Genomic DNA, 21,619 nt, shown 5'->3' on the forward strand with positions numbered 1-21,619 from the left:
ATTCCTATGTCCACCTGAAACATATGGAGGTTCCCAGGCTAGGGGTCCAATCAGAGCTGCACCTGCCGGGCTACACCACAGCCACAGCAACACCAGATCCAAGTTGCATTTACCATACCAATTCCTTTACCCACTGAGCGAGGCCAGGGTTGGAACCCGCATCCTTGTGGATACTAGCCGGGCTCTTAACTCACTGAGCCACAACAGGAACTCCCTAGAATTCCTTTTTAAGGTTGGTGTCACAGGACAGAATGGACACCCCTCATCTGATTGTTTTTTAAAGGGGTTAGACGATGCTGGGTGTGTGATCTAATGTGGCATATCTGAACAGAGAACATTGTAACCAGGTTCATCATAGTTTCCAAAGTTCAAATGCTTCTTCCATGATTAATACCCTGCAAGAGTGTTGTTGGTAATCAACCAAACTCAGTCTTGAGCCTTCAAAGTGAGACTAGAGAGGTTCCTGTGCCATCATCCTCTGAATGGCTCCCTTTTGTCTTGAGAAAGGTGTTTCTGCACCTATCCTCCCTCCTCCACCTCCCCCCAAGTCAGCAGTTCTCAAAAGCCTGGTCTTGGAACCAGTATCTTGGCATTACCTGGGAACTTGTTAGAAAAGTAGATTCTCCAGTATCCCCGCAGACTTCCTGAATGAGACACTGTGGGGACAGAGCCAGTCTGTGTCTGCAGGATCTTTGCATGTGATTCTGATGCTCACCACTGCTCTGGTTCATGGCTCACATGGGCATGGTGGCCATTCAGGAGTCAGGTCTGGGGACTTCTGTCAAGGTCATACTAACTGACCTGTGAGGAAGCTAGGATCTGTACCCTAACTTCATTTGGCTCTGGTTCCAGATAGTCCTCTTCTTGCTTACAAAAGATGATATAGGTAGTCTTCTGGAAGGAGCAGGAATGGTGGTGCTTTCCACCCTTCCCTTGGCTTTAACACACATAGATGCACGCACACACATACACACACACACACAGACATACACACATCTACCATGGCCCTATATGATTGCCTATAGTAGTGAAAGACTAGTTCCTCCCAGCTCTGTGCCTTTTGGGAAGGTCATCACTTTGCACATCAGTCTTCATCTTCTGCTGTGGTCCTCAACCATGTCTGCACATTGAAATCACCTAGGACCACCCCCACCCCCCAGAAATTCTTATATAATGGTCAGAGTGTGACCTGGGTATTTTTTTAACTAAGATTTTATTTTTTCAGAGCAGTTTTAGGTTCACAGCAAAATTGAGATGTACAGACATTTCCCATCTACCCCTGCTTCCGCACATGCACACAGAGTCCCCTCATTACCAGCCTCCGCCACCAGAGAGGTTTGTTGAAATTAATGCACCTTCAGTGACACATCATAATCACCTAAAGCCTATAGTTTTCATTAAAGTTTACCTTTTTTATTTTTTAAACAACCAATGTTTCTTTCCTACAGTTCTGGAGGCTGGGAAGTCCAAGTCCAAGATCAGCAATGTCTGGTGAGTGATTGCTTCCTGGCTTGTAGATGTCTGTCTTCTCACTGTATCCTCATGTGGTGGAGAGCAGAGAGAGGAAGGAAACTCTCTGGTTTCTCTTCGAAGGACAGTAATCCCATCATAAAGGCTCCACCTTCATGACCTAATTACCTCCCAAAGACCTACCTCCAAATACCATCATATTATCATAGTTCACTCTTGACACTGTACATCCTTTGGGCTTGAACAAATGTATAATGACATGTATCCATCATGATGGTATCATACAGAGTATTTTCACTGCATTTAAAAAGTATCTGTGCTCTGCCTGTTCGTTCCTCCCTCACTACCCCAATGCCAGACAGCTGCTGGTCTTTTTACTGTCTGCATAATTTTGCTATTTACAGAAGGTCATATAGTTGGAATCATACAGTATATAGCCTTTTCATATTGGCTTCTTTCACTTAGCAATATGCATTTAAGGTTCCTCTGTGTCTTTTCATGACTCGGTAGCTCATTTCTTTTTAACCCTGAATAATATTCCATTTGGGGATGTACCACAGTTTAGCAGTTCACCTACTGAAGGACATCTTGGTTGCTTTCAAGTTTTGGCCATCATGAATTAGCTGTTACAAATATCCTTGTGCAGGTTTTTGTGTGGATATGCGTTTTTGACTTTTTTGGATGGGTGCTAAGGAGCACAATTGCTGGATCATATGATAAGATTATGTTTAATTTTGTAAGAAACTACCAAACTGTCTTCCAAAGTGGCTGTACCATTTTGCATTCCCATCTGCAATATATGAGAGTTCCTATTGCTCCACATCCTCATCAGCACTTGATGTCGTCAGTGTTCCAGATTTGGGCCATTCTGTTTAGTGTGTAATAGATGGTTTAATTTGCATTGATGACATAGGATGTGGAGCATCTTTTCATATGCTTATTTGCCATCTGTAGATCTTCTTAGGTGAAATGTCCCTTAAGGTCTTTGGCCCATTTTTGAATCGGGTTGTTTGTTTTCTTATTGTTGAGTTTGAAGTGTTCTTTGACTATTTCAGATAACAGTCCTTTAACAGATAAGTCTTTTGCAAATATTTTTTCCCTGTCTGTGGCTTATCTTCTCATTCCCTTGAGGCGTCAGGATTTTAAAACCTTCTCAGGTGGTTCTAATATGCTGCTGAGTTTGAGAATCAATGGGTTAAAATGTCAAGGCAGCTGATGAAGATGAGGACAAAGATGGGATAAGCAGTGAGGGAAAAGCCCACTCATTGATAAGAGGCCGGAGCTCTCCAAAGCTGGTTCCCCAAGAAGCTCTCACAACCCTCTTTTCTCCCCAACAGCAAGACTAGACCAGGGTCCCTCCCAACATTTTGTCCCATGGGACCGAGACAGCCTTCATTTTTGGAGCATCCTTCCAGCTTTGCCTTGGTGACCATGACATTGACAGTAAGTAGATGATTCCCAGGTCTTTCTCACTTTACTCAGTGCAAATCGTGGTTTTTTGTTGTTTTTTTGTTTTGTTTTGTTTTAATGTTCAAAAGGGATTCATAGTAAAAAGTTACCATCATCTTTCCCATCCCTGACTGCAAACTTAAAAGCATTTATTTCTTTAGTTTCATATCTTTAGGTAATATACTTTATCTGCTTTTTTGTGTGTTTTTGTTTGGTTTTGCTTATTTTTTGTTGTTAAGAAAAAAAGAATAAGACAGAGAAAGTGATTTAAATAGGAACTGAAAATCTGCTTGCCTGCCCATGAAACAATCTGATATTATGTATATTTTTTTTTTTTTTGGTGAGTACTTAATTTCTTTCACTAGAAAGTAAGCATTGTGGTCAGTGTCTTTACTTGATTTTGACAGTAATTATCACTTTTAGAGAGCTTATATTTACCCTTTAACTTTGAGTGCTTATATTCATTATCTTCTTTTCTCTTTCCATCAAATTTCAGCAGTCACTCTCATTATGAGATTATATTTTTCTTCCCTCCTTCTTCCCTTCCACCTCCCCAACTTTTTTTTTCTACTGATGCTTTTATTTTACTTGTCAGAGTTGATGACTTTTACATTTTGTCGGTGACATATTCACCTATAGATTGATTGTAAAAGTTGAAAATCAGTAAATGTAAAATTCATTTGCATTATGAATTTATGAGAAAATTCACTCTCATCCTGTCCCTATCTTCCATGGCAAGTGACCGCAACATCCCCTTAGAACTTGGCGTTTAAGAAGAGGATGGGAAGGGGAGGGAGGCAGGAACTGCAGAAGTTGGGGTGGTGGGGAAGGGCGTCCAGTGGCTTCACATGCAAACCTTCATGTAACTCTAGCTTCGGGAATTACTTCCCATCTGCTTGTTAACCTTACCCTGGGGCCTTTCCAGGTGTCCGTGGAGCTGGTGCTCCTCCTCCTCAGCATCCCCATTCCTGCCCTGCCCTCAAATTCTGAGCTAAGACCTCTAAGTTTTCAACCTTCAAATAGGTATTGAAATCCCTCATCTTCCTTTTTTCTGCTCCTGTTCTGTTTACTTTTATGGGTTTGTATTGATTTAAAGACCTCTTTCCTATCATTTTAATGCCATCTACATGGACAGGGAAATGGATGCCTGCTTGATCCACAACCTAGTACAGCATCTGAGTTGCCTCCCTCTCTGTAGCTGCCTTCCAGCAGGACTTGAGTGTGAGAAGATTTGAGATTTCTGCATTTGAGAGGAGACCTGGCCTAGATAACTTCTCATTTGGGTAGAGGAAGAGGGAAGGGGAGAACAGAATATGATAGTATAAAATAATGTCCACATGAAGTTGCCCTGGTAACCGCCTCCCTCTGTAAATAACACCTGGGAGGTTGAGGGAGCAGGAGAGAGCTGATGTCAGTTGGTCTGGCAGTGGGATTTATGGGGGTGGGAGAAGGGAAGGGAATCACCAGATTGGAATTCCACAGTGGCTAGGAGTAGCTAGATGGCTGGGGACAGTCACACCTGTCACTGCTATCCAGACCTGTTCAGTCATGCAAGCAAAAGACTCAGGAGTTGTTTAAGCAAGGAGAAAGGGAAGTAATACTTTGGAGGCTGGGTACATTCCCTTTTACCCTTCTGCTCAGAGGGGCTCCTTGACCCTCTCTTCTGCTTTTTCTTGGCAGCCCAGGAAATGACCTTCATCGTATCCATTTACCATTCCCCTGAATAGCCAAGGTGATGCCTAAGCTTTCCCAACCAAGATACAGGTTTTCCTTCCATGGTTAGAGAGAAAGCTTAAAATATTGATGCCCTGGGAGAGGGAACTTGGCATCTTAGCCATACAGAAGTATGGATGGCTTGACTCAAATTCTTCTGTGGGTAGTACTTGGGGGTCGGTATGAGTATTTGAAAAGACAGTAAACAGGGCACTGCAGAGGAAGAAAAGGAACAGAAGGTGACTTGGAACCTTCCAGATAGATGTTTCCTCACCATTTGTCTACATTGGGCTGTTCCCCCATCCTCCCACCCACTCTCCCCTACCACCCCCAAATCCTCTTTTCTAAATTCCCAAGTGGCATTCAGAGTTGCAGTGGAGAATATGGGATGGGATGAGAATTAGTGGGGGAGAACCATCTAGAGAGGGAAGATGGGGCAGTGGGAGAGGAAGGTGCTCACCGAGGAGATGGGGTGGCTCAGAAAGAGTGGAGAGGGGGATGGTGGAAGGTGAGAGAGCTTTCTGCTGAATATTTAAACCTATGGGATTAAAGAATAAGGATGACTATTGATGTGCTGTCCAAAATGGCCCTAGAATTTGGCAGAGCACTACAAGCTTTTGAAGTGGCCAAAGACTAACTAGTTTGCTGTGTTGTGGCTGGAGGATCAAGGGCTCATAGGATCTGCGTAAGATCTTGCTGCTGTGTGATTATTAAACACATATATAGTCATTTGATCCTAGCAACAGGAGCTCGAGCTCATTACCTTTCTTGGGCTTTCCTACAAAGAGCCCATTAATCTGATTGCTATCCCTGGTCACAAAAGGAAAGGGAAGCAAGAGAGGAACAGTACCTTGTCAAGACTCATAGCAAGCTAAAGGAAGTTTAGTGGTGTCACTTAGCACACCCTGCTCTGCATCTGACTACTGGGACAGTTCTTAGCACTCAATGTTCTGGGGCATTTAATTCACTCCAGCAGTGTAACCTAATGGCAAGGGCATGGGGTCTAGAGGCAGACTGCTGGGGTGTGAAGCCCTGCTCTGCCACTTCCCAGCTGGATATGCTTGAGCAATTTCCTTGCCAATCTCTGCCTGGGTTTCCCCATTTGTAAGGTTAGGCAATACTGATGGATTCCTAGGAATATCATTGTGAAGTGAAATCAGATGGAGTACATTGGTCCCTGTTATCATTTACCATGAGAAGGGGAATAGTACACCTATAGTGCCTACCTGATGATTATTCCAGCAGCCTTTTATGTGATACTTTTCATACTCCTTCATGGCTATTGCTTTTAATGCTCACAAAACCCTGCGAGATAAGTATAGAAGGCATTAATATTCTATATTTAATAGGTGGAATAGATGTGGAAAATGAGGCTCAAAGTCATGTAATCTATGAGTGGCTGAGGTCAGACTTGAACCCCGAGTTCTTCTGTAAGCCAGAGGTTCTCCACTCCTCTGCACCTGATGGTGACCTTCAGGAGATGCAGCCTCCTCCGGGTAGTTTCCAAAAAATCATGTGAAGCTCTTCATACAACTAAGTGGGAGGAGTTCTCTGGTGGCACAGCAGGTTAAGGATCCAGTATTGTCACAGCAGCAGCTCAGGTCACTGCTGTGGCGCAGGTATGATCCCTGGCCCAGGAACTTCCACGTGGCATGGGTGCAGCCAAGAAGAAAAAAAAAGTGGGACATTGCATGGGTCATTCACTCTTGGCTGTTGACCTATATTCTTTGCACCTGGAGCTGGCTGGTCAGAGCATGGGGCCACTGGGAGCATAGGATGGAGCACGGGGCACCTCAGGAAGCCCCATCCCCATCCAGACCATCTGAGCACAGTCAGGATGGACCTAAGGGCCCTGGGCTTGTGCCAGGACTGTCAAAGGACCTGCACCAGCCACTCTTCCAGGACGTCCAGCTCAGAGTGCTCCCGTCTCTTCCCTCCACCTGCTGGGGAGCCTCAAGTCTCAATTTAAAGGTTGCTTCTTCAGGGAATCTGCTGTTTTCCCCCCGAAAGTAATCATCTACTTGTCACCCCTCCTCATAGCATCCTACACTTCCCCATCACATTGTTAACAATTGAAATCATACGCCCTTGCTATTTGTGCCGGTATTGGTTTCACATCTGCCTCTCTAACCCCAGACTGTAAGTTCGTTGGGGGCCAGGACCCTGTCTGCTTGATTTGCCCTGGTTCTGGCCCTGCCCAGAACAAAGAGATGCTCAATCAATATTACATGAGAGTGTTCAGTATTAAAAATACATGCAGATGCTTTGGACAGTGGAAAGTTGCTTTACACGTGGGTTTTCATCTTAATTTTGTTGCTATCCACGAGGCTACCAAACAATAAAAGTCTGCTGCAGCTGAGGCTTCCAGAAGCATCAGGCAAGACAGTTCCTGAGAAGTCTCAGTTATGCAATCTTTCAGCGTGTCTGTTTCTGAAGAAGGGAAGTAGACAAGTGCGCCTGAGGAGGGAGTTTTGGTGAACAGCCTGAATATAGCATCCTGAGTTTGTCACTGTGGTGATCTAAAACCTGGGAGAAGAAAAAAAAAAAGAAAGGCATGAACACACAAGGGAATGGCATGCAGTCACTCGCTGGGTTTGTTTTTGCTTAGGCTGGTCTGTTTATACCACGTTGATGACACTGGTCCTTCGCTGTGATCCCAAGAGCGAGGAGTTACAAGCAATCTAGCAGCACAACCCCTTCTCCAATCCCAGTTCCTTTCAGTTCCATTCCCTCTGCAACACTCCTACTAAATCTACCACCTGTTTCCACACCTCTGCTCAGCTCCCGCCAGCCCAGACCTCACTGTCACCCACATCTTGGCCACTGTTCCTGGCTGCTACCCCCATGAGATCTATAAGCTAGCCCGGTCTTTGGTGCTCGCCATTCAACTGCTGCTTCTTCCCTCTGAATACCCTGCTCTTGTCCCAGAAAGCCAGCTGCACTTCCATCAGTAGGTCACCCCTCCAGGGGATGCCCCTAATATGAATCACTTCTCCCAAACACCTCTTCCAAACATTTTTCACTCTCCAGTCCCTGAGCTCCATTCCCACCCAGCTCTATTTGCTCATCAGCTTTTTATTGAGCACCTACTCTATGCTAGGAACTGTATGAGGTTGGGGATATAAGGATGAAACCACTACTGTGCTTTGCTCTTGGGATTCCCAGTAGTGAGAAGAAAGACCTCATGAGATCACTGCTGTAGTTGTAGGTGTTGTGCTTTGTGACCCTGGAGAAGGGGAAGTTTACCCTGTGGATGGCAGGGTGACATCTGAGTACAGCATGGGTAGCATTGCACCGGGGACCCAAAAAGGACAGTGTCATCAAAATACATTTGTGCGTGTGCTGGGAACATGGTGAGTCAGGGGCGATTGCCCCAGTTGTGTGGCTGTAGAGTGGGGTGCAGTTTAGGGAGTGGTTGGCCATGAGGTGGGAAGATGGATCAGGTATGATGTGGGGGCTGGGTGAAGAGCCTGGGCTTTAATCTCTGGGCAGTGGGGAGCTCTTAAAAATCTTTTGTGAAACAGGAGAACGAAATGATCAGATGTGTTTTAGAGATAATTGAAAGCAGAAAAGAGGATGGATAGGAGAGGAGGCAGGAAGGTGGTGGAGAGGGCATTTGGGGGCCGCCAGGAGGGACTTCATGCATTCACTTACTTGTTCACTCACTCGTTCGCTCATTCTAAAGTTCACAGAGGGATGCCACAGATGCACAGTGCTCTCAGCTGCAGGGAAGCAAATGTGAATGGTTCTGGCACCCTGCTTGTACAGAGGGTGCAAAAGCTAGAGGTGGTAGGATGCAGAACCTGGCATGTGTTGGGGTATCCAGGACCTAAACTAAGGCAGAGCGGCTGAAGAAAAGGGAACAGATGTCAGTGATTCCCATACCACCGTAACCCTGTCGCTTTGGTCACAGCCATGGCCAGCTTCCCCTGGGAGGCAATCCCATAGGATACCTCAGCAGGGAGCAGCAAGAGAAAGAGTGAGTCCATGTTTGTAGGACATCCTGAGCCAGATACAGGGGTCAAAGGTCTCTAAGATATTTCTTGCCCTATGTCCAAGAAACATTTTCTGACCAGTCAGAAGAAATCAGAGCCAGTTGTTGCTCCTCAGAGCCTGGTGAGCATAATGTGGGAGCTGGCACTCCATCCCTTACTGAAGTTGCGTCGAAGAAAGACAAAAGTTGACCCATAGGTTAAAGAGATGACTCTCAATGTCACTGTTTGGTTTGCTTTTTCCTTTGTTTCAAAAGAAAAACTTGCCTTACAAAACTGAACAAAGGAATGGGTCTTGGATCCCAGACCCTCTTGCAGGACCGCTTGCTCCATGCTGATGAGACCCGTACTTCTCTCCAAGCTTACTAAAGCCTTGTGAGCACAGACACTGTGCCCCAAGTCTCTGCCTGCCCACACCTGGTATCCTGATTTGCATTGTTGATGGCTGAAACATCCTGAACTAAAAACAATTTACATTGTTGCTTGAAAAAAGAAAATGATTATGTCATTGGTAATACAAGGCCTTACTCTAAAAGCAACCTTTGGAGTTCCTGCTGTGGCTCAGTGCATTAAGAAACCATCTACAGGAGTTCCCGTTGTGGCGCAGTGGTTAACGAATCCGACTAGGAACCATGAGGTTGCAGGTTCAGTCCCTGCCCTTGTTCAGGGGGTTAAGGATCCGGCGTTGCCGTGAGCTGTGGTGTAGGTCGCCGACGTGGCTCGGATCCTGCGTTGCTGTGGCTTTGGCGTAGGCCGGCGGCTACAGCTCCGATTCGACCCCTAGCCTGGGAACCTCCATATGCCATGGGAGTGGCCCAAGAAATAGCAAAAAAAGACAAAAAAAAAAAGAAAGAAAGAAACCATCTACAGTGGCTTGGTTTGCTGTCCAGGCAGAGGTTCGATATCCAGTGCAGTGCAGTGGGTTAAAGGATCCAGCATTGCTGCACCTGTGGCATGGGTCGCAGATGTGGGCTCAGATTCAGTCCCTGACCCAGAAACTCCCATATGTTGCAAGTGAGGCCATAAAAAATATGATAATAAAATAAAAGCTTCATCCCACCTAGAGTCTTCTTCCCACCACCGTCAATCAGCAGGAGAGTCGGTGCTCTGTATCCGTGGGTTCCGTATCTGCAGATTGCACCAATCACAAGTCAAAAATATTTGAAAAAGATTCCAGAAAGTTCTAGAAAGTAAAGCATGAATTTGGCATGCTCCAGCAACTATATTAACACAGCATTTATATTGTATTGGATAGTATACATACTCTAGAGATGATTTAAAGTGTACAGGAACGTGTATGTAGATTATATGCAAATACTGTGCCGTGTTATATGAGTATCCTCCGATTTGGGTATCCATGGGGGCTCCTGGAACCAATCCCCAGGGATACTGGGGATAACTGTCATCTCTTTCTGCCTACTCCAAGTGAGAAGTGACCAGTGCTGGAGGAGGCAGCTCCTTCCAGCCATCCCTTCTTACTAGCCAGCCTTTACCTCTTCCCTCATGTTCTAGAAAGCAGCTCCCATGGTGCAGTCCCAGTCAACAGACTTTGCTACTCCTTTGAGTCCCAATTTGTCCCACAGCATTGATAGTTATTAAGGGCAATGTCTTCCCAGTAGCCTTCCTCCCAAATGGGTGGCTTGGAGGCTGGATCTATCTTTAAGCCTGGGAGTGACTGAGCCCTCTCACCCTGCCCTGGCAGCCCCTTGCCCATACCCACTTGCTTCCCTCTTGTTCCTGGTACACGAGAACTCCAGCATGTGAGGACACAGAGAGCCTGGTTTGTGCTGGTTTTTCAGAACTCATTAAATCCTGAGATTCATTTATCTGGAGCCCATAGAGAAAGGGAGAGGCAAAGGAAAGCTTTCCTGCGTCACTCTCCCAGCCAGGCACTCACACGGCATTGGCCGGGGTACCAGCCTGATCCAGGTTTCCAGCTAATGACACTGTGCAGGTAAAATCCAGTTCCTGCCCCAGGACTCCCTGTACCTGGGAGAGCTATGGAGGGCTGCTGGCACCATTATGTTTGTCGCCATCCCCTCCCCCCACCCCCACCCCCATCCAGGGCAGCCTGCTCCCAGAGAGGGGAGAGGATTCAGGCTTGGAAGGTTGACAGCTGCTGCCACGTAGTCCATATGTGACCTTTTTTCTCCCTGATACAGAACACTTACTTAATTCTTTGAGGAGGTAAAGCTTCTCCTTTCCAGTCAGCCAGTCCTTGACAAGCACGGCTCTTGGCCAACTGGGTCAGGACCTTCTTCCTCATTAATGGAGGGAGTCCTGGTGATCCACAAGGTTGTGCCAGGACCCGAGAAATGCTTGAAAGGGCCTGCTCCAAAAAATGGCAGCATGGGAACTCTGCAAAGCCTGGTCCTGCCTCTCTGAGTGACCTTGCAAGAGTCATTTGCCTTTTCTGGGTCTCAGTCTCCTCATCTGGCCAAGGAGGGAGCCACTGGTATGAACTAGGACCCGTCCTAGCTCTGATCTGACACCCCAAGGCCAGAATGGTTGCTCTTTTTCCAAATGAAATCAACACCAGCTAAGAACACACATGCCAGCTGGCAGAAAATCCAGTGTCACCATCTGGACTCCTGTCCTTTGTCTCATTTATGTAAGTACCCTGGGATGGGGGAGGGGCAGGTTCAAGGATCCACTGCCCACCTCTCTGCTTTCTCTTTCTCTGTCCCTTCCATTGCTTTCTTTCCAAACCTTCCTCCCCTCCCCTCCCAGGCAGTGGAGCCATCTGTCTTCTCCTCCAGGGAGCTCATAATATGAAGGCTGGTCACTTCCTTCTCCCCACCTTCCATGTCCAGTAGAGATAGACAGCCTCCCACGGGGCCCTGACCATCAAACATAAGAGGTTTATATGCACGTGGAATCTCTCACAGGTGTGCGGGGAGTCATTGCTCCCAAGAGACTGGTGACCCTCCATGGCTTCTCTCCTGCTGGAGGAAGGAGTAAAATGAAGGAGCCAGTGCATGTTTGCTCTTCAGTGGGTCAGGTTCCTACAATGTGATCTCTCTGGTATGGGGTTCTGACTCTTGGGGTCTGATCACCTTTCAGTGAAGGAGGTGCTCACAAGGAGAGCAGAAGGTAGGGCAGTGGAGACAAGAATCCAGCAAGTGAGAGCAAATGGCATCACCATGATGGACTTGGGTAGCCACTTGGTGGGTGTCTTTGTCTGTTCAGGTTGCTGTAACAAAATACAGTAGACCGAGTGGCTTATAAATAGCTGAAATTTCTTTCTTTCTGTCTGTCTGTCTTTTTAAGGCCACACCTGCAGAACATGGCAGTTCCCAGGCCAGGGGTCGAATTGAAGCTGTAGCTGCTGGCCTACGCCACAGCCACAGCAATGAGGGATCTGAGCCGCATCTGTGACCTACGCCATAGCTCACAGCAATTCCAGATCCTTAACTCACTGAGCAAGCTCAGGGATTGAAACTGTGTCCTCATGGATACCAGTCGGATTCATTTCTGCTGAGCCACAATGGGAACTCCTAAAATTTATTTCTTAAGGTCTGGAGGTTGGGAAGTCTAAGATCAGGGTGCCAGCAAGGTCAGCTTCTGGGGAGAGCCACCTTCTGGCTTGTGATGGCTGACTCTTCACTGTATCCTTACCTGGTGGAAGGAGAACGAGGGAGCTCTCTGGGGTCCCTTTATCAGGAATCCCATTCCTGAGGACTCTATCCTCATAACCTGATCACCTCCCGAAGGCCCCACTTCCCAATACCCTCACATTGGGGGTAAGGATTGCAGAATATGAGTTGTGAGGGGGATACAAACATGCATTCCATTGCAGTGATTCATTGTAAATTCATTCCAAAATACTCCCTCCTGGGCTGGATGTGTCAGTATATTCTAGGTTATGCGAGAAGACAAGGATAATTTAGCCTCAAGTTTGCCCATCCTGCCTTCTGCCCCCCCGCCACACGAAAAGACCCAAAAATGCATGTGCAGTGGCTAATGCATGTGCAATGGTTAATGGGCCAATACCCGCTTCTTCCCACACAGAGGCCACTCACTCTAAGAGGAGTGTGAAGGGATGAGAAAGGCCAGCACTGCTAACCCTCTTGAGCCCACCTGGCATCACGGTAGAAGTTGCTGATTTTAGTATAATTGGGTTGTGGTCATGACTTACCTCCAATTTGTGTGTTATACTTTTGGAAGTATATTCACATCACCACTTTGTTCTGATCCCCATGAGGAAGTGTGTTTGGCAGGGGGCGGGTAATGTGGTTATTCCCACTTCACAGATTTGAAGCTCCCTGCTGGAGAGCTCCCAGGCAGTAGTAGGACTCGAACCCAAGCCTCCTGGCTCCCAGCCTGTGACTTTCCTCCTCATCTCCTCCATAGCACGAGTGGCCCAGGAATTGTTGCTGTCACCTGAGCTGTCAGAACACTTCTTTCGCACTTGTGAACAGAGAGATGCAATTGCCAGGAGAAGGAATATTTTTTTCCTGCTTTATGAACAATTTATTTGTACCTCTGAGCACAACCCCTGTAAATGATTAGCCTCCATGGGAATAATAATGAGTAGTGTCTGACATATTCACAGGATAATGGGCCAGGTGACTGGGTGAGAAGCAGGCCAGTGAAAGGAAGTCAAGAACTCTATGAAATTTATTAAAGGGACTGCACTGCATGCAGGATTTGAATCAGAAAAAAAAAAATTGTGAAATTCTCACATCTCGTCAGCCTCTCTCATAAGGAGGAAGGAAGTGAGTATCATAAATTTTAATTTGTGATGATGGCTCTGGCGTGTGGAGCTCCTCAGAAGGCATTTGTTCTGCCTAAATATTAATGCTTGTCGAGTAGGTTAGGAATTAGACACTGGTGTTAGAATGATGCCCATGAAGGGGTCCCTGCCCTCACCAAGCTTACAGTCAAATGTCGAGGACAAGTAAATCTGAAACAAAAAAGGAGAAAGTAACATGAGAGGGTGTGGCAGGGACACAGCTTGATGGATAAGCTAGTCTCAGGAGGAAAGAGAACATCAGGGAAGGTTTCTTGGATGAAGGAACATTTAAACTTAGACCCGGAGTGCCCGTTGTGGCCCAGTGGATTAAGAACCTGACATAGTGTTCCTGAGGATGTGGCTTTGATCCCTGGCCCTGCTCAGTGGGTTAAAGATCTCACGTTGCCATGGGTTATGTTGTAGGTCACAGACATGGCTCAGATCTGGCATTGCCATGGCTGTGGCATAGGCCAGCAGCTATAGCTGAAATTCAACCCCTAGCCCGGGAAGTTCTATATGCTTCAAGTGCAGCCCTAAAAAAACAAACAAACAAAAAAAAACAAAGAAAAGACTTAGACCCAAAAGATGAGTGAGAACCAGTCAGAGGGAGAGGAGAGGGAACAGCAAGTATGGAGGCCCAGAGGCAAGAGAGAGGATGACATGTCAATGGGCCTAAAAAGACGTTTTGGTTTTGTTTTTGTGTTTTTGTCTTTTTTTTAGGGCCACATCTGAAGCACATGGAGGTTCCCAGGCTAGGGGTTAAATTGGAGCTGCAGCTGCTGGCCTACACCACAGCCACAACAACAGAGGATCTGAGCCGTGTCTGTCAACCACACCACAGCGCCTGGCAACACCAGATCCTTAACCCATTGAGTGAGGCCGGAGATCAAACTCGCAACCTCATGAATACTAGTTAGTTCGTTAGTGTGAGCCACAATGGGAACTCCATAAAGACATTTTGAATGGCTGGTGAGTAGAGTCAAAGAAACTCCGAGATCAGAGGCTGAGATGTTTAGAAGGGATGCCAGTTTCCAAGATGGCTTGAAGGAGGAAGGCAAATGCCTCTTTTCCAAGGAACTGGGGAAACTAGAAAAACAAAAGCTAGCCCACAAATGTGAGAGGGATGGGGGTAGGACTCTCCAAGACAGGAGCCCTCACGGGCATTGACGGAGTGCAGTGGAGTTGTAAGCAAGCCTGGGTTAGGAAAGCGGGCTTTACCCCATTCCAGTGTGTGATCTTAACTCTTAGCTGTCAAAACAGAAGAGGAAGAAACTGGTACCTACTGTGCACAAGTCATTGGTGCCATGTTGCTCACGTCGGGAAATAGTCATGCCTTCCTTGCAGTGTGCCGTGAAACTTCAAACATTGTTGAACATGTGTGACTGTGCGCAAAACATAGTAGGTCCTCAATAAATGCTGGCTGAGTCTGACGGTGTGCCTGGGGAACACAGCAGGGGCTTGGTCCCAAGAACAAGGCAAGAGCTGGGTTGTAGCAATGGGAGCAGGAGGTCAGAGAAAGCCATGGCTGTCCACGCAGATAGGCTCTCCCCTGAGAGCCAGCTGTGGGCCATTGGCAGGGTTCTTGGGGCACTGATGGAGAAGAGTTTTCATCTTTCTAGCTCATCAGGAAAGAAAGAGTGGTCATTGATTGTTAGCATCTGCAGAATGGGTTGAGAATGGTACGTATGACACGTATTTTCCATTTCCAACCTGAAGCGAGATAACTTAAATGCCGTATCCTTTAGCTACAAACTGGGGGGTCTTTCAGCATCTCTGCCATGGCCTGACCCTGTAGCCAGGGAGCCAGTGGTCTCCTGGATGAGCCCCAAAGTTTGGCGGGAATCATCAGATTTGAACACTTAACTCTGCCAAGGAACACAATGGCTCATGAAATCTGGGCTCACAGAGTAACCTCCAATTTCAAGAAGGCATAGTGGCCGGAGGGCACTGCACACTGGATGCTAAAGCCAGTGTGGGAGAAAGGAAAGATGCCAACTCTGTTTTATGAGAAGCACGGACCCTGGCTGGGAATTTCTGCCCTATGGAATACAGTCCAAACAAAGCGAGCTCCAAATGGGCTCACGTTCTTTTAGCCACTGCTGTCATAACTGTCCTGATTTAGGTTTTGAAAGAGGCCAACATCTTCTGTGATCCCAGGCTTCCTTCCTTAAAAAAAAAAAAAAAAAAAGAAAAAGAAAAAGAAAAATAAGAAGTTTCTCTTTGCATCTTACAAAGGTCAAATGTAGGTGTTGTCTCAGATCAGAAGGATTTAAATGCTGGCACACACACACGCCCTCACACACTTGTGATCTCAAAGTCAGACTCCCAGCCTCCAGCCTGAGCAGGTGCAGCCCTGCAGCCACTGCTGTTCCCGTGGGGACCAGCACCCACACCCTACACATGGGGGCCCAGGCTGTGCGCCCCCAGCACTATGCCGGGTGGGCCTGGAACGCCAATGAGGCCACCAGAATTTCTCTCCATGCTATTTCAGTATTGTTGCAAGGCTTGAAAAGTCTTTGTGCTCTCTGGCTTGTTATGTTACATAATTTTCGAGAGAAAAAGGCAAAGCAAAGACTGGAGCGAAGGCTCCCCAAGTTTGCTTTTGGGGGCCTCCCAGAGTCTGATGTTCCCTCTGCTCATTTTTCCTTCTGAGTCCTCTGTAGTTATCCCCCACCTAGCCCCCCCAAGGGAGATGAAGATAAAACAGCTTCCCCTCCTGGAGACCTCACTGGCACGTTCTCCAGGAAAACTGTATAAGGGAAACGAGCCAGGGCTGTGGCCTCACTACCTCCCAGGGACATTCAGGCATCTGTTCATCTCGAGGAGGATGCTCGCTGGGGCCTGGCCTGGGGATCAGTGCCCTTGGTGCTCCCTGCTAGAGACATAGATTTTTTTTTTGTCTTTTGTCTTTTTTGTTGTTGTTGTTGTTGTTGCTATTTCTTGGGCCACTCCCACGGCATATGGAGGTTCCCAGGCTAGGGGTCAAATCGGAGCTGTAGCCACCGGCCTACGCCAGAGCCACAGCAACGTGGGATCCGAGCCGCGTCTGCAACCTACACCACAGCTCACGGCAACGCCGGATCGTTAACCCACTGAGCAAGGGCAGGGACCAAACCGCAACCTCATGGTTCCTAGTCGGATTCGTTAACCACTGCGCCACGACGGGAACTCCAGACATAGATATTTTAAACCAAGCACTGCGATGGGCCTGGGGTGGTTGCCGTCCTGCCTGCCAACTGGTGTTTAAAGATTTATTGCAGAACCTTGGCTGGAGGGGTCCTGGGGTGAGAGGGGCACAGGGCAGGGGACATGGCATGTGACACCCTAAGAGCAGCCATCAGCCTGTGCACCTGGGTTTCCACAAAGAGAAAGGGGCTTCCAGGCTCAGGCATCTTACTGCCTGTGAATTCTTGCAGTCTGTTCTGCTGGGTGGAGGAGGCGGCCCTTCAAGAGCTAAAAGACCAGAAAGGCTTGTTTCTCCTGATTCCTGGGAGCCCCACTACTGTCGCTGAGGGCAAAACCCAGTGGAGTTTCAGTGCTAAAAATCAGAGGTAACACTCCGATCACTGCACTGGGACCAGAAGTCCCTTGATTGGTAAGGCAACGCCTTCTGGTCACCTCTCTTCTGGGGCCAGTGGAGCATCCTTGCTTGAAGCCCTACCTTTATTCCCCCACTCACCTTGGAGGGATTCCAAAAGCCCATCTGGGCCTCAGAGGCACATTTTTTTTATTTGTCTTTCTATTTCAGTTATACTTTGTCATAACCATAATCTTAGTGCAAACATGTAGCCATTCCTGTGTTGACGGGTATTTATTTCTGGAATCCTTACTGCATGCTAGACACAGAACTCACCCCTGGGGTTACGTCATCGAAATAAAAAGAGGTAAGTTCCCCCTTCCCCCATCAGCTGCCACAGCTCCCCAAGGTTCAGTCTGGCTCTTGAATCTGATGGGTCTAAGCCAGCTAAGACCTAGAACCCTCTGTCCAAATGGTCTCAGGCCACGTTTGCCTCTTTTCCTTCTTGGAAATGTCCAGAACTGAGGTCTCCAGGTCCCTCTTCTCTGTTAGTTACCTACTGCCTGTAACAGGCACCTCCAGAGTTAGTGGCTTAAACAGCATTTGCTGTCAGAATTTCTGTGGGTCAGGAACCTGGGCATGGCTGCATGCCTGTGGCATAAGGTCTCTTGTGAGACATCACTGGGGCCATGGCCAGGGCTGTGGTCCTCTCAAGGCTCATCTTGGGGATGATCTACTTCCTGGCTCACTCATGCAGTGGCCAGTGGGCCTCAGGGTCTCCCCTCAGGGGCACCTCATGACATGGCCCTGGCCTCCCTGAGAGCTGTCACCTGGGATGGAAGCCACAGTCTTCTTATATCCCGATCTCAGAAGTGACACCCCATTTCTCCTGCCATATTCTGTTCCTTAGAAGTGAGTCCTGGAGTTCCCTTGTGGCACAATGGGTTAAGGATATGATGTTGTCTCTGCAGCGGCTTGGGTCACTGCTGTGGTGCGGGTTCAATCCCTGGCCTGGGAACTTCCACAGGTACTGATGCGGCCAAAAAAGAAGTGAGTCTGTTAAGTCCACACACTCTTAGAGGAGGGGATCCACACAGGGATTGAAGCCAGGAGGTGGAGACCATGGGTAGCCCTCTTCAAAGGAGGCTTTCCTGACTACTCGGCCCAGCTACATCTGCAGCGGAATACTCTTGCACCATTTCTGTAATTGTTCTATGGCCCCTCTCCCCCTATGGGAACATAATAAGCTCCTTGAGGTCAGGAACCATATGTTTCACGTCTTTTTATTTCCCACTTAGACCAACCGTGTACCTAGCAGGTTACTATCAGGTGGACAATTACAGCTTCAGGTTAAAAGAGAAAGAGTACAAATGTCTTGAACAAAAATAGAGCTTAACCATCTCACATGGCTAAAAAGCTGGAGGTGGGCATTTCTAGGCTTGGCTCAGCTATTCAGCAATGCCTGCAAGGCCCGGCACACATCTGCGAACTCCAGTGTGCTGGCTTTGTCCCCAAGCTCGTCCCCATGTGGTCTGAAGATGGCTACTGTGGCACCAATACCACCTCCTCCCACACTGCATCTAAAGACAAGGCGTAGGGGAAGGAAATTTTTCTCATGAGTTCGCTCCAGTGGACTTTCCTTTAAGGCTTATTACCAAGAACTGGATCATATGACCACCTTTAATCAACTGGTTGCCAAAGGGGAGTTGGATTAGCTTGATGAACCTAGCTTCATGGCCCTCAGCAGGGGGTGGGTGTCGGGGAGGTCCTTGTCCTCTAGGATTCTGTCAACTTGTGAGGCTGTCACAGGAACCAGGGGGTGCTGTTGTCATTTAGCGGATTTTTTAAAAATATGTAGTACAAGGACACTCAGCATTTATGAAAGTAAATAATTGAATTCTAAAGGAATTAAGAATCAAGGAAAGAACAAAACCTTTTGGTAACTCTATTACAGGCCAGCTAGGTGGCAGGACATGGCAGAGTTGGGGTCAGTTTCTCCAGGAGATTGTGTATGTTCTCAATTGGCACGCCAGGATTCAGGTAAGCTTCCCTAGGTGGCCAAATCTTATGGACCTACTTCTGCCCTCTGCTGATTTTGCCTGCGTCCTTTCACCATAACAAACAGCAACGATGAATATAAATCTTCAGTGAGCCCTGGGGCCATTGTTGCTAAACTTTCAGCAATACTGTACTGTAGAGCTCCACCAAACAAATAACTGTTCTGTGCAGTGGCCAATACTGTCTCTGCTGTAAACTGCTGCTTTGGACCAGTAGTTCTTAACTGGGAGTGATTCTGTGCCTCTTCCACTGTTGATAGTTTTCAAAGTTTAGAGACATTTTTTTTTCAAGCAAGCAAAGTCTTTTTTTTTTGTCTTTTGTCTTTTTTGTTGTTGTTATTTCTTGGGCCGCTCCTGTGGCATATGGAGGTTCCCAGGCTAGGGGTTGAATCAGAGCTGTAGCCACCGGCCTATGCCAGAGCCACAGCAACGCAGGATCCGAGCCGCGTCTGCAACCTACACCACAGCTCACAGCAACGCCGGATCATTAACCCACTGAGCAAGGGCAGGGACCGAACCCGCAACCTCATGGTTCCTATTCGGATTCGTTAACCACTGCGCCACGACGGGAACTCCCAAAGTCTTTTTTAATTACTCAATGAATTTATTACATTTACAGTCATACAATGATCATCACAATCCAGCTTTATAGGATTTCCATCCCACACCCCCAGTGCATCCCCCCATCCCCCAAACTGTCTCCTTTGGAAACCATAGTTTTTCTGTTCTGCAAAGAAGTTCATTGTGCCCTTTTTTCAGATTCCACACGTGAAAGCATTTGATGTTGGTGTCTCATTGTCTGACTGACTTCACTTAGCATGATAATTTCTAGGTCCATCCTGTTGCTAAAAATGCCCGTATTTTGTTCCTTTTAATGGCTGAGTAATATTCCATTGTGGATATGTACCACCTCTTCTTGATCCACTCCTCTGTCGATGCACATTTAGGTTGTTTCCATGTCTTGGCTATTGAAAATAGTGCTGCTTTGAACAGTGGAGTACATGTATCTTTTCGAGTCATGGTTTTTTCTGGATAGATGCCCAGGAGTGGGATTGCTGGATCAAATGGTAATTCTATTTTTAGTTTTCTGAGGAATCTCCATACTGTTTTGCACCAAATTACATTCCCACCAACAGTGTAATAAGGTTCCTTTTTCTCCACACCCTCTCCAGCACTTATTGTTTGTAGACTTTTTGATGATGGCCATTCTGGCTGGTGTAAGGTGATACCTCATAGTGGTTTTGATGTGCATTTCTCTAATAATGAGTGATGTTGAACATCTTTTCATGTGTTTTTTTGGCCATTCTTCTTTGACAAATCGTCTGTTTAGATCTTCTGCCCATTTTTTGATAGAGTTGTTTGTTTTTTTGGTATTGAGCGGTAGGTGTTTATAAATTTTGGAGATTAATCCCTTGTCAGTTGAGTCATTTGCAAAGATTTTCTCCCATTCTGTGGGTTGTCTTTTCATTTTGTTTAGGGTTTCCTTTGCTGTGCAGAAACTTTTAAGTTTAATTAAGTCCTTTTTTTTGTTTGTTTTGTTTTGTTTTTGTTTTTACTGTCATTACTCTAAGAGGTGGATCTGAGAAGATGTTGCTGTTGTTTATGTCAGAAAGTGTTTGGCCTATGTTTTCCTCTAAGAGTTTTATAGTATCTGGTCTTATATCTAGGCTTTTAATCCATTTGGAGTTTATTTTTGTGTATGGTGTTAGGGAGTGTTCTAATTTCATCCTTTTACATGTGGCTGTCCAGTTTTTCCAGCACCACTTATTGATCAGGCTGTCTTTTCTCCATTGGATATTCTTGCCTCCTTTTTCATAGGTTAGTTGGCTGTAGGTGCCTGGGTTTAATTCTGGACTTTCTATCCTGTTCCACTGATCTATATTTCTGTTGTTGTGCCAGTACCATGTGATTTTGATGATTGTTGCTTTGTAGTATAGTCTGAAGTCAGGGAGCCTGATTCCTCCATCTGCATTTTTCTTTTTCAGGATGTCTTTGGCTATTCTGGGTCTTTTGTGCTTCCAAACAAACTTTAAAGTATTTTGTTCAAGTTCTGTGAAAAATGTGATTGGTAATTTGATAGGGATTGCATTGAATCTGTAGATTGCCTTGGATAGTATAGTCATTTTGATAATATTGACTCTTCCAATCCAAGAGCAAGGTATACGTCTTTCCATCTATTTGTGCCATCCTTGATTTCTTTCATCAGTGTCTTATAATTTTCAGAGTGTCTTATAATTTGTCTCTTTAGGTAGGTTTACTCCTAGGTATTTTATTCTTTTGGATGCGATGGTAAATGGGATTGCTTCCTAATTTCTCTTTCTGCTCTTTCACTGTTAGTATGTAGAAATGCAGTCAATTTCTGTATATTAATTTTGTATACTGTGACTTTGCCAAATTCATGGATGAGCTCTAACAGTTTTCTGGTAGAGTCTTTAGGATTCTCTAGGTATAGTATCATGTCATCTGCAAATAGTGATAGTTTTACTTCTTCCTTTCCAGTTTGGATTCCTTTTATTTCTTTTACTTCTCTGATTGCTGCAGCTAGGACTTCCAAAACTATGTTGAAGACTAGTGGTGAGAGCAGACATCCTTGTCTTATTCCTGATCTCAACAGGAATTCTTTCAGCTTTTCACGATTGAAGATGATGTTAGCTCTAGGTTTGTCATATGTGGCCTTTATTATGTT

The 21,619-nt window shown here is 46.4% G+C and overlaps 1 protein-coding gene across 4 annotated transcripts in view; it reads left to right on the top strand.

Annotated features, from left to right (window-relative positions):
- MAPK4 (mitogen-activated protein kinase 4) overlaps positions 1-21,619 on the top strand; it is a 188,792-nt gene that overhangs the window by 82,971 nt on the left and 84,202 nt on the right. For 2 of the 4 annotated variants that reach the window (XM_047765099.1, XM_047765067.1), the window contains exon 2: positions 1,449-1,491. The exons of 1 other annotated variant lie outside the window; for it this stretch is intronic. The gene's annotated coding sequence lies outside the window, so the exon portion shown is untranslated. Of the gene's footprint in view, positions 1-1,448; positions 1,492-2,807; positions 2,914-21,619 lie in introns of all 4 variants that reach the window. One more of the 4 variants, XM_047765076.1, reaches the window with a different exon arrangement.

The sequence above is a fragment of the Phacochoerus africanus genome, chromosome 2 (assembly GCF_016906955.1).
Source record: "Phacochoerus africanus isolate WHEZ1 chromosome 2, ROS_Pafr_v1, whole genome shotgun sequence".
Taxonomy (NCBI): Eukaryota; Metazoa; Chordata; class Mammalia; order Artiodactyla; family Suidae; genus Phacochoerus; species Phacochoerus africanus.